This window comes from Bufo bufo, chromosome 2 (genome assembly GCF_905171765.1).
Source record: "Bufo bufo chromosome 2, aBufBuf1.1, whole genome shotgun sequence".
NCBI lineage: Eukaryota > Metazoa > Chordata > Amphibia > Anura > Bufonidae > Bufo > Bufo bufo.
In genome coordinates, this window is record NC_053390.1 from 210,819,448 (window position 1) to 210,832,621 (window position 13,174).

Sequence of the window (13,174 nt, forward strand, 5' to 3'; positions counted from 1 at the left end):
TCCCGCAAAAAAATTAGACCCTACCTAAGATAATCTCCCAAAAACTGAAAAAACTATGGCTCTCAGACTATGGAGACACTAAAACATGATTTTTTTTTCAATTACAGAGTAGCGGCATGACGTAGGACGTGGATGTGCTGCACCCCGCCCCCTACCTTCCTCGCTCAACAGTACCACCACTCCATCGCTTTCCATGCATCCCCAGGATGGCTGGGTGATTCTGGCCGTGTGGCTTCTCTTCTGCTCGCCCGTGATTGGAGTACGCACTGTCTCTTTGCAGCGTGGCGGTGTAGCGCACTGCCTGGAGTCGAGTTTCGGAGGCGCCTGATGTGGAAATCTGTTGTGGACGAGCGTGGAGCTTTCTTCCTCTTCGGTCTTCTTGGCGTCTCGGCTTAACCATTTGGCGGCGGTTGGAGGACACAGATGCTGTCTGCCTTTACCGGTGCAGGGGCACGGAACAGGATTCCCTTCAGCTTTAAGGCTGTGAGTGTCCAGGGCTGAGGGGCTCCCTTGGTGAGAGAGAGAGAGTGCTCCTGGCTGCTTACTCCACAAGTTGATCTTTATCTGGTCCCTGATGGTGAGGGGGCTGAAGATCAGGTCCCTGTGAGAGAGGGTGAGACCTCCTCGCCTACACGCTTCTTCATCGAAGTTTGGGCCTTGGCGCCTTACCTCCGGAACGCTTCGAAAATGTGGTTGTAGCTGTATGCGTGTGTTTGCTCTGCTCTAACTTAACTTTTTTGAGGTTCTTTGTTTGTAATGCCAACTCCTGCCCTGTTTTTTTTTATATATTGCCTAGTAACGCATTTAGTCACAATGCCCCCCAAATATCGGAAATCTTCCTGCAATAGTGGCCTTTATTAGAGACTCATGCAACGGTTGATAAGCTCCCCCAATTGAAGAGGCGATGGGCAAAACTGGAATATCACTCGCACCTCTCTTCATATTCGAGAGGCGTGAGTGTATATATTTATCGTGGGGTTGATTTTCACCCATTGGAGGTTAGGGTGGATAGGGAGGGCAGATTAGTTTTCCTCTATGGCCGAAAGAGAAGACGTCATCGGCGCAGGCGCACTGAGGGAGTGCTGAGGAGACGAGCCTCCTCATCTCAGAGCGCCTGCGCCGAATGACCAGAGGCGCGCGATTTTTGAATTACTGACAGGGCCGGCCGGAAGAGGAGATCACGGCTGGCCCTGTCAATCAACACGGCGAGGGGGCGGATTTCTGCAGCAGCTACCAGCAAGTAGACGCCCTACTTGCTGGTAGAGCCCTCATTTACATATTATAAAAGTTCGTTTTATAAAGAATCGGCCGCATGAAAGTAAGTAAGACTATTATATTCTCCTATATCGCGCTATGAGGAATCTAACTATCCAAAAAAAAAAAAATGAGTTTTGCGGGGTGACAGAAACCCTTTAACACAGATTATAAGATTTTCGCAAAAAATTTTGCGAATCGCCTTAAAAGGGTAGTTGCATCCCTGGTCCATTTGACAGGGTGGAGTGGTCCTGTCATGCCCTGCTCAGATGATGTGCGGAGGTCTACCAGATTAGCAGCACGTGTCTAGTCATTTGTTTTGTTTTGGAGTCATGCTAGATCCGCCTCCCTTCAGGTGCTCTGGGTGGGGTCGTTGGTTTAAATTACTCTCACTCCCAGGGTTCCATGCGGGTTATAGCTTCTGTCAAGCTGTGGAAGCAAGGAAGGAAGGATTGGCTGTTCCTGCTTTGATAAGATAAGTTGGTTTCTGATTTCTTTAGTTTGCTGTCTAGGCTGTTTGTGTGACGTCTGTCCCCTCCTGGTTCTGAGGGAGCAGGCTGCCCCTTTTCCCCTTTCACCATCTCAGGGATTCTAGGGTATTTTCAGCCCAGGCACGAGGACACATTATTCCCACCATTAGGGTCTGAATGTGGGCTTATCAGTATAGGGAGAGATGTTAGGTATTTGCTAGGAGGTGACCTTATCCCCAGCATCTCGCCTAGTAACTTGTTTGTTTAGTTATCTGTGTATCTTAGATCCTGTCCGCCGTGACAGGTCCTTCTTATGGCAGATCATGTCCCATTTTCGATTGGGGACTACTTTTATTGCAATGCCCCAATTGTTATACACCCAACCAACAGCCCGAATTAATATTGATGGCGTTAACTCCTCCATCATTAAGTTACAGCGCGGTACAAGACAGGGGTGCCCTCTTTCCCCTCTTTTATTTGCACTATTTATGGAGCCTGCAAAGTGCGTTTGGATAGTCAAATTCGGGGGTTCAGGGTAGCGGGAGAGAGCGATAAAATAAGTCTATATGCAGATGATGTCATACTGTTTCTGGACAAGGGTTGGAAAGTTGTTCCGCATGTCATTCAGGTTATAGAGGAGTTCAGTCAATTGTCTGGTTATTTAATCAATTGGGCTAAGTCCTCGCTCCTCCCGCTAAACCGAAACGCCCCCGAAGGCTTCTCCCTTGTCCGGATTTTGTCTTTAGATGACTCTCTTGATTATCTGGGGATAAAGATTGGCTCTCCAATAAATAGACTTTATGATTTAAATCTCTCCCCGGCAATAAAGTAAAGGAAAAAATTTGAGTCTGGCCAAAATTGTCAATCTCGATTTGCCTTGGTGAAAATTATTATATTTTCTTTGATTTTGTACCCGATCTGTGCCTCCCCCATTTGGATAGATGTCTTTTTTTTTTTTTTTGTAAATATTTTTATTAGTATCACCAATATACAAAAATATAAGACTTTGGTTACAGAATCAAAGTTCAAAATAAAAGGCAATACATACTTTTATCATTTCTTAAACAAAGAAAGCCCAACCCCCCAAGCCCTCCCCCCTCCCACCCAACTAAGTCACATCTGCAAATATAGTCTCATTTATATTATCCAGCAATCTGCTATTGGCTATTCCAATTATGTCTGAAGCTTTCTGTCATGTATTTACCCAGTCATTATCTTTATTTATCTCCCCTACCCCTTCTTATAGCTGTACTTAAATAGCTAATTTCCCCAACGTGCCTTTGAGGGCTTCTAGGTTATACCATTCTGTGTACCTGAATGATTGCATAATCTTTTTAATAACTTCTTGGTTAAAGTTGTTTGCAATAAAAGTTTTCCATCTTTTGAAAAACCCTTTAGTTTTCTTATCTTTATTTGACTCTGTGTCTAATTTATCTATATACATAAAACGCACCATCTGTGCCTTTACCTCATGAAGTCCAGGTACCTCCGATTTCAACCACCTCTGTAAAAGACAACGCAGTGAACTTACTAATACTGCATCTAATATCAAGGGGGGAGAATATTGGGATTCTTCAAAGTCATGGAAGAGCATAGTTTCGGGTGTTAAACTCATGTCATACTTCTAAATTTCTCTAATCCAGCTTTTGACCTGATTCCAAAATGTCTGCACCTGTCCAGAGCACATTTCGGGCAGGCAGTAAGAAAATCTGTCTTATCTGGCTTTTTGGGAAAGGTGAAAGCATATATGGCTGAGTGTATTAAACGCAGGTGCGACTCTCGCCACACTTCACAAGATATCACTTTGCACACTCTGAGCCATCCCTGTAGAATTTTTTTCAGGTGTTACTGAAATATTTAGCGTCTTCCCCCATTTTTTGAAGAGAAATTGAGCTGAGGCTTTATTGCCTGATTCCCTTAACACTTTGTATATATGTGATATGGAGAGCCTGGATTTATCAGCTCCTAAGGAGAAAATCAAAGAGATACCTGTACATTCACTTGTTACATCTCTCAACCTATCCCTACAGAAAAGGTAAACTTGTTGGAAAGGTAACATATGATGTTTATCTAGGCTATATTTTTGACAAAGTTCTGGAAAGGTAAGATATCTTTTTTCTGTAACATGAAGAAGGTCAAGTAGAGTTTTAATACATCCTTGATCTCCATACCTGAAACATCTTATTCAAAACCCCTTGTGGGAATTCAGGGTGTTGCCAGATGCCCATTACTCTGGAGGCTAAATAAGGTTTTTTAGCTAGCTTGCGCGTCTTGTGATTCCAGATCAAAGTTGGAAAAGTGGCTAGTCTCATGTATCCAATCTAAACCATGCCTAAGGAGGCATGCCAGATTATACAATGTCTAATGTTTGGTATATTAAGGCCACCTAATTCTCTTGGTAAGATGTCTTTTTTTTATAAATTAGAGACTCTTATTAACAATCTAATTTGGAGGAGGAAAAGGGTCCGTATAAAGCAAAAATTTTTATGGTTGGCTGAGTCAGAAGGGGGACTATCACTTCCTTTTTTTTCAAGGTTACTTTTTTCTCTGTGCAGCTACAAAGCTGTTGTAACTTTAAAGAGAATGCACTTGGGCAATACCTTTCGTACTAGGTAGGTCACTTGATAATATTTTTACTCACTTAGAAACAGGACAGTTTGGAACTTTGGACACTAGCTGTTTAATCCCTAGGACTCTACAGAGGGTATGGAATAAACTGAAAATGATTTTGAAGGTTCCATATGGTTTTCATTTTACTCCTTTGTGGGAGAACTGGAACTTATTGGAATTTTTTAAAATGACAGATCATACCTATTGGATTCGTAAGGGTATCACTAGAGTGGCACACTTGTTTGTGTCAGATCAGTTTAAAGCCCTAGGGGACTTTAATTTCACAAACATGTGCCAAATAAAGTCCTATGAGGAAGTTGAGATGCGGAGGAGGGGTGGTATGTGAACGGGTCTTTGTTAGATTTTTTTTTATTTGTCTCAGAATTAAGGCGGACTGTCTATTCTTTGTTCATGGAGTATCACAATTGGGTTGCACTAGGATGAGCTCGCGGACGGGCCGGGGGGGGGGGGGCAGGGTTCTTGGTACCAGCGACAGCAGCCAAAAAAAAAAAGAAGGGGGTTGGGTGGGATTATGGGATAAAATATAGTCAGAATCTACAGATCTAGATTTAAAGTTACTGTCCATCAGTTTGCTAGGATTGTATTAACATTCATTATCTATGTTTGTAAGTTCTTTTTTTCTATTTGTTTATTGGTTTTAAATGTTTTGTAACTATTTTGAAGAAAATAATAAAAAACAAAACAAAATGAAATCATTGTGTAAAACTTACATAAATAAAAAAAATTGTATACATATTAGGTATCGCCGCGTCCGTGACAACCTGCTCTATAAAAATACCACATGATCTAACCTGTCAGATGAATGTTGTAAATAACAAAAAAAAAACGGTGCCAAAACAGCTATTTCTTGTTACCTTGCCTCACAAAAAGTGTAATATAGAGCAACCAAAAATCATATGTACCCTAAACTAGTAGCAACAAAACTTCCACCCTATCCCGTAGTTTCTAAAATGGGGTCACTTTTTTGTAGTTTCTACTCAAGGGGTGCATCAGGGGGGCTTCAAATGGGACATGGTGTCAAAAAAACAGTCCAGCAAAATCTGCCTTCCAAAAACCGTATGGCATTCCTTTCCTTCTGCGCCCTTCCTTGTGCCCGTACAGCAGTTTACGACCACATATGGGGTGTTTCTGTAAACTACTAAATCAGGGCCATAAATATTGAGTTTTGTTTGGCTGTTAACCCTTGCTTTGTAACTGGAAAAAATGGATTAAAATGGAAAATTTGCCAAAAAATTGAAATTCTGAAATTTCATCTCCATTTGATAATAACTCTTGTGGACACCTAAAGGGTTATCGCGTTTGTAAAATCAGTTTGAATACCTTGAGGGGTGTAGTTTCTTAGATGGGGTCACTTTTATGGAGTTTCTACTCTAGGGGTGCATCAGGGGGGGGCTTCAAATGGGACATGGTGTCAAAAAAACCAGTCCAGCAAAATCTGTCTTCCAAAAACCGTATGGCATTCCTTTCCTTCTGCGCCCTGCCGTGTTCCGTACAGCAGTTTACGACCAATATGGGTGTTCTGTAAACTACAGAATCGGGGCCATAAATAATGAGTTTTGTTTGGCTGTTAATCCTTGCTTTGTTACTGGAAAAAATGGATTAAAATGGAAAATCTGCCCAAAAATTTAAATTCTGAAATTTCATCTCCATTTGCCAATAACTCTTGTGGAACACCTAAAGGGTTAACGACGTTTGTAAAATCAGTTTTGAATACCTTGAGGGGTGTAGTTTCTTAGATGGGTCACTTTTATGGAGTTTTTACTCTAGGGGTGCAATCAGGGGGGCTTCAAATGGGACATGGTGTCAAAAAAACAGTCCAGCAAATCTGCCTTCCAAAAACCATATGGCATTCCTTTCCTTCTGCGCCCTACCGTGTGCCCGTCCAGTAGTTTACGACTACATATGAGGTGTTTCTGTAAACTACAGAATCAGGGCCATAAATATTGAGTTTTCTATGGCTGCTAACTCTTGCTTTTTAAAAGTAAAAAAATTATTAAAATGGAAAATCTGCCAAAAAAGTGAAATTTTTGAAATTGTATCTCTATTTCCATTAATTCTTGTGAACACCTAAAGGGTTAACAAAGTTTGTAAAATTTGTTTTGAATACCTTGAGGGGTGTAGTTTCTAGAATGGGGTCATTTTTGGGTGGTTTCTATTATGTAAGCCTCGCAAAGTGACTTCAGACCTGAACTGGTCCCTAAAAATGGGGTTTTTGAAAATTTCGGAAAGATTTCAAGATTTGCTTCTAAACTTCTAAGCCTTGTAACATCCCCAAAAAATAAAATATCATTCCCAAAATGATCCAAACATGAAGTAGATATATGGGGAATGTAAAGTAATAACTATTTTTGGAGGTATTAATATGTATTATAGAAGTAGAGAAATTGAAACTTGGAAATTTGCAATTTTTTTCAAATTTTTGCTAAATTTGGTATTTTTATGCCAAAGCCGTATTTATGGCCTAAATGTGACAGTGACTTATGCACGTGGGTATTCCAGATGTGCAGTATATTAGAGGGTTTTTCACCCCAGTAACCAGAAAGCGTATTTCTGTCCTAAATGTGACAGTGACTTATGCACGTGTAATCACAGATGTGCAGTATATTAGAGGCTTTTTTCACCCCAGTATGCCAAAGCCGCATTTATGGCCTAAATGTGAGTGACTTATGCATGTGTAATCACAGATGTGCAGTATATTAGAGGCTTTTTTCACCCTAACCAAAAAGCTGTATTTCTGTCTTAAATGTGACAGTGACTTATGCACGTGTAATCACAGAGTGTGCAGTTATATTAGAGGGTTTTTTCACCCTAAACAAAAGCTGTATTTCTGTCCTAAATGTGACAGTGACTTATGCACGTGTAATTACAGATGTGCAGTATATTAGAGGTTTTTTTCACCCCAGTATGCCAAAGCCGTATTTATGGCCTAAATGTGACAGTGACTTATGCACGTGTAATCACAGATGTGCAGTATATGAGAGGGTTTTTTCACCCTAACCAAAAAGCTGTATTTCTGTCCTAAATGTGACAGTGACTTATGCACGTGTAATCACAGATGTGCAGTATATTAGAGGGGTTTTTCACCCCAGTAACCAAAAAGCTGTATTTCTGTCCTAAATGTGACAGTGACTTATGCACGTGTAATCCCAGATGTGCAGTATATTGGAGGCTTTTTTCACCCTAATCAAAAAGCTGTATTTCTTTCCTAAATGTGACAGTCACTTATGCTTGTCTAATCCCAGATGTGCAGTATATTAGAGGGTTTTTTCACCCCAGTATGCCAAAGCTGTATTTCTTGACTTGCAGATAGCCTATGCTGGTGCACTATCGTTTCATAAAATGGCTGCAGATCATGTATTGATATTGACTGACTGAAGAAAAAAAAGTTCGTTTTCAGCAGTAGTTGGGTCAGGGCAGGCTTAAAAATATTGTGCACTGGACCCACAAAACACTTTTTCTGTAGATCGCTGAGTACATAAACCAGTTCTTGATAAGATTTCTCCCTGATCTCTCCCTCACAGCAGCTGCAGCCTCTCCCTACACTAATCCGAGCAGAGTGACGGGTGGCGCTACGTGACTCCAGCTTAAATAGAGGCTGGGTCACATGCTGCAGTTGGCCAATCACAGCCATGCCAATAGTAGGCATGGCTGTGATGGCCTTTTGGGGCAAGTAGTATGATGCTTGTTGATTGGCTGCTTTGCAGCCATTCAAAAAGCGCCATAAAAATCGCCAAACTCCGAACCCGAACTTTTACATAAATGTTCGGTTCCGGGTGCCGAAAACCCTAAAGTTCGGTACGAACCCGAGCTTTACAGTTCGGGTTCGCTCAACTCTATTTATAGGCTATTGAATTAGTTATGACGGTGGGTGATATTCATTCTGAGAAAAGTTAATTTCTTGTTTTGCATAATTTATCTGCTGATGTTGTTTTGGGGTTACCCTGGTTAAAGAACCATTCCCCAAATTTTGATTGGAGAATTGATTAAATGGGGCTTCCAGTGCTCTAGTCACTGTCTGTCTATTCAGCTTGCTGGCCTAGGTATGGAGGAAGGTTCCATTCCAGGATTTATTAAAGACTATCAGGATGTTTTCTCTGAAGAGGCTTCTGAGGCCTTGCCGCCACATAGAGAATACGACTGTGCCATCGATTTACTCCCTGGAGCTAAACTTACTAAGGGTTGGATGTTTAATCTCTCTGGGCCTGAGAGATTGGCCATGAGGGAGTACATTCAAGATAGCCTTAGAAAGGGGCATATTCATCCATCTGTTTCTCCCGTAGGGGCTGGTTTCTTTTTTGTTGGGAAAAAGGACGGTAGTCTTCGCCCTTGTATTGACTACAGGAGCTCACAAAATTTCTGTCCGGAATCAGTATTCTCTACCTCTGATTCTGGATCTGTTTAATCAGATTGTGGGAGCTCAATGGTTCTCAAAAATTGACCTAAGGGGGGCCTACAATCTGATTAGAATCAGGGAAGGTGATGAATGGAAAACAGCATTTAATACTCCTGAGGGGTATTTTGAGTACCTAGTAATGCCCTTCGGTCTGTGTAATGCCCCAGCCGTTTTCCAAAACCTTGTCAACGACATTTTTCGGGAGTTTCTAGGTCAGTTTGTGGTGGTGTATTTGGACGACATACTGGTGTTCTCCCCTGATTGGTCATCCCATGTGCTTCATGTGAGAAAAATGCTTCAGAAGCTGAGGAACTATAAGTTGTTTGCTAAATTGAGTAAATGTGAGTTTGGAGTTAGAGAATTCTCTTTTCTGGGCTACATTATTTCCCCACAAAAAATTTGCTTTGATCCGGGTAAGGTGCGTGCCATTGTGGAGTGGGCTAGGCCGACTTCGCTTAAAGCCCTTCAACGGGTTCTGGGCTTTGCAAATTATTATCGGAAATTTATTAAGAATTTCTCAGTCATTGCAAAACCGTTGACAGATTTAACCAGGAAGGGGGCTGATGTTCTCCATTGGGGTCCTGAGGCTGTGTCTGCCTTTGAAACTCTGAAGACGAGTTTTACTCAGGCACCTGTGCTGGTGCAACCTGATATCACACAACCTTTTGTGGTTGAGGTGGACACCTCTGAGATAGGTGTTGGGGCTGTTCTATCTCAGGGGCCATCCTCCCTGGCTAACTTAAAACCATGTGCTTTCTTTTCCCGAAAATTCTCTCCCGCGGAGAGAAACTATGATATCGGTAACCGTTAGTTGTTGGCTATCAAATGGGCATTTGAGGAGTGGCGTCATTTCCTAGAAGGAGCTGTCATGCCCCACTCTGACGATGTGCGGAGGTCAGCCAGGATTGCAGCACGAGTCTAGTATTTGTTTTGATGCTGTGCTGGATCCGCCTCGCATCAGGTGCACTGGGTGGAGTCATTAGTTTAAATAGTCTCCAGCTAAAGTGCTCTGAGCGGATTATACTCATCATTGTGGTCTTGGAAGCTGGGAGGGAAGGTTGGCTGTTTGTTCCTGCTCTCAGCAGATAAGTGTCTTTTCTTGTTTGGTTGTTTATGTCATCTTACCCATCCAGGTTCTGTGCGAGCTGGCAGCTCCTTTCTCCCCACTTCACCATCTCAGGGAGTTCAGGGTTCTGTTAGTATAGGCTGGTGGACACAGCAAATCTACCATCAAGATTTGTCTGTGGGCTGAGCATTGCAGGGAAAGAGGTCAGGGATAAATTAGGAGGTGACCCTTCCCCTGTCTCTCGTCCAGAGCCTGGTTGGTGTGTTATCTGTTTAACTGTGCACGTCCGCCGTGACATTATAATCCGCCCTACTGTGACCGCCATTTCTCAGTGTTTATGTGATGGCGTCAATTGAAGCACTGGTTGACCGCATGCAGGGTTTGTCCCTGGAGGTTGCGGATCTACGTAGTACGGTCACACAGTGTCAGAGGGTGTTGGCTTCAGGTACAGATCAAATTGTTTGGGAGCCTAAAGTCGCTCTTCTGGAGAAATTAGCAGGGTGGGTATCGTCATGTCTTTGCTGAAAGGGGACGCGCAATCCTGGGCTTTTTCCCTGCCGCCCGGTTCTCTGGCTCTCCGGTCGGTGGAGGAATTTTTTAAAGCCCTGGGATTGATTTACGATGACCCAGATCGAGTTTCAATGGCAGAGTCAAAATTACGTAACTTACTACAGGGTAAACATACTGCTGAGGTTTACTGCACAGAGTTTAGGAGGTGGGCTACTGAGTCGGGGTGGAACGACCCCGAGTTACGTAGCCAGTTTTGTCAGGGGTTATCTGAAAGGTTGAAGGATGCTCTGGCTTTTCATGAATACCCTGATACTTTGGAAAATGCAATGTCTTTGGCGATACGTTTGGATAGACGTATCAGAGAGAGGGGTAAGGGTCCCTCTGTGCAGGGGATTCCTCCCGCGTGTAGTTTTGTTCCACCAGCTGCCCAGGGAGATATTGCTGGTTATTCTGGCCTAGGAGAGGAACCCATGCAGTTAGGTTAGATATCTTTCCATTCGGATAGTAGAGACTTTCGTAAAGCGCACAATTTATGTTTCTTTTGTGGAAAGAGGGGTCATTTTGTTTTTTCTTGTCCGTATGTTGAACCACAGGGGAGAGTGATAAAGAAAAAAGAAAAAGAAAAAAAAAACTCTTTCACACTTGGTAGTATGAATGGTGTGGTAGAACAGACTGGTATGCAAGTTCCCTGCAGTTCCCGTTTTCTCCTTTCAGCTATGGTGGCGCTAGAGTCTCGAAATGTGTTTGTTGATGTTTTTCTTGATTGTGGTGCTGGGGTAAATTTAATTGACTTTCTGTTTCTTGAGGGTTTGGGACTAAGTATTTGCACGTTAGAGAACGAGATTCGTGTTTTTGCCATTGATTCTTCCCCTCTTTCTCAAGGGAGCCTTACTCACGTTGTTCATGATATTCATTTAAGGGTGGGTGATTCACATGCTGAGATTATTTCCTGTTTCGTCATGAAGAATTTGCCAGCTCCAATAGTTTTGGGGTTGCCATGGTTGTCTAAACATAACCCAATTATAGACTGGCAGGCGAGACAAATCATTGGTTGGAGCAAGTTCTGTTCGGATAATTGTCTTGTCACATCTATTTCTGAAGTGTCCGTTACAGCCTTGCCTCAGTATCTCTCAGATTTTTCGGACGTGTTTGCGGAGGGTGGGGCTCAGGAATTGCCCCCTCATCGTGACTATGATTGTCCTGTGAATCTCATTCCGGGGGCTAAGTTGCCTAAGTCTCGCCTCTACAACCTCTCTCAACCCGAGAGAGAGGTCATGCGAAAGTATGTCGCCGAGAGTTTGGCAAAGGGTCATATTAGACCATCTAAGTCTCCAGTGGCTGTAGGTTTGTTCTTCGTGAAGAAGAAAGATGGATCACTGAGACTGTGTTTGGATTTCCGGGAGCTGAATCGTATTGCAGTCCGGGATCCATATCCCCTGCCTTTGATCTCTGATCTTTTTGATCAGATTGTTGGAGCCAAGGTGTTCTCCAAGTTGGATTTGAGAGGAGCATACAATCTGATCAGGATCAAGGAGGGGGATGAGTGGAAAACGGCCTTCAATACGCACGAGGGTCATTTTGAGAACCTGATAATGCCTTTTGGGTTGACGAATGCGCCAGCGGTATTTCAGCGATTCGTCAATGATATTTTTCATCATTTGGTGGGGAGGTTCGTAGTAGTCTACCTTGATGACATTTTAATTTATTCTCCTGATCTGAAGACCCATCAGGATCATGTGAGACAGGTTTTGACGATCCTGCGGGAGAATAAGTTATACGCCAAATTGGAGAAATGTTTGTTTGCGGTGCAAGAGCTTCCATTTTTGGGATACATGCTTTCTGATTCTGGTTTTCGTATGGACCCCGAAAAGGTCCGGGCGGTTCTGGAGTGGGACCGACCGGAGAATCAGAAAGCTTTGATTAGTGTTGAGCGCGAATATTCGAATTGCGAATTTTTTTCTCGAATATCGCAATTTCGAGATTTCGCGAATATTTAGAATATCGTTCTATATATTCGCGAAATCGAATATTCGTTTTTTTTCTTTTTTTTTTAATTATTATATTTTTTTCTTTCCCACTTCCCTAAAGTTGTTCTTACCTGTCCTTTGGATTCCTGGCTTCCTGGCTGCTCCAGTCAGTGGCGTTTTCAACTTACTGCTATATTCCATATTAGCTAAATTACAATCTAATCTATATGTGTATTTTACGAAATTTCGCAATAGTCGGAATTGCGATGCGAGTAATATAACACGAAATAGTCGCATGAAGATTTCAACTTAGCACTGCTATATTCCATATTCTAGCCTAATATGGAATATAGCTGTGGTAAGTTAGCACTGCTATATTCCATATTAGGCTAGAATATGGAGTATAGCAGTGCTAAGTTAAAATCTTCATGCGACTATTTCGTGTTATATTACTCGCATCGCAATTTCGACTTTTTCAAATGTTCTTAATATTGCTCTAACTTCGTCTTTTAGAAATTTCGTAATATTGCTCTAACTTCGTCTCTTAGAATATTACGAATATTCTAAAAGACGAAGTTAGAGCAATATTACGAAATTTCGTAAAATACACATATAGATTGTAATTTAGCTAATATAGTGCTATAATCCCTTTTTTTCCTGTAATTTTTTTTTGCCTCTTCTGAACTTAAGTTTTGTAAAATATGTACACTATTAAAAAATATTACTATAGCAGTATATTAGCTTAAATACAATCTATGTGTATTTTACGAAATTTCGTAATATTGCTCTAACTTCGTCTTTTAGAATATTACGAATATTCTAAAAGACGAAGTTAGAGCAATATTAAGAACATTTGCAAAAGTCGAAATTGCGATGCGAGTAA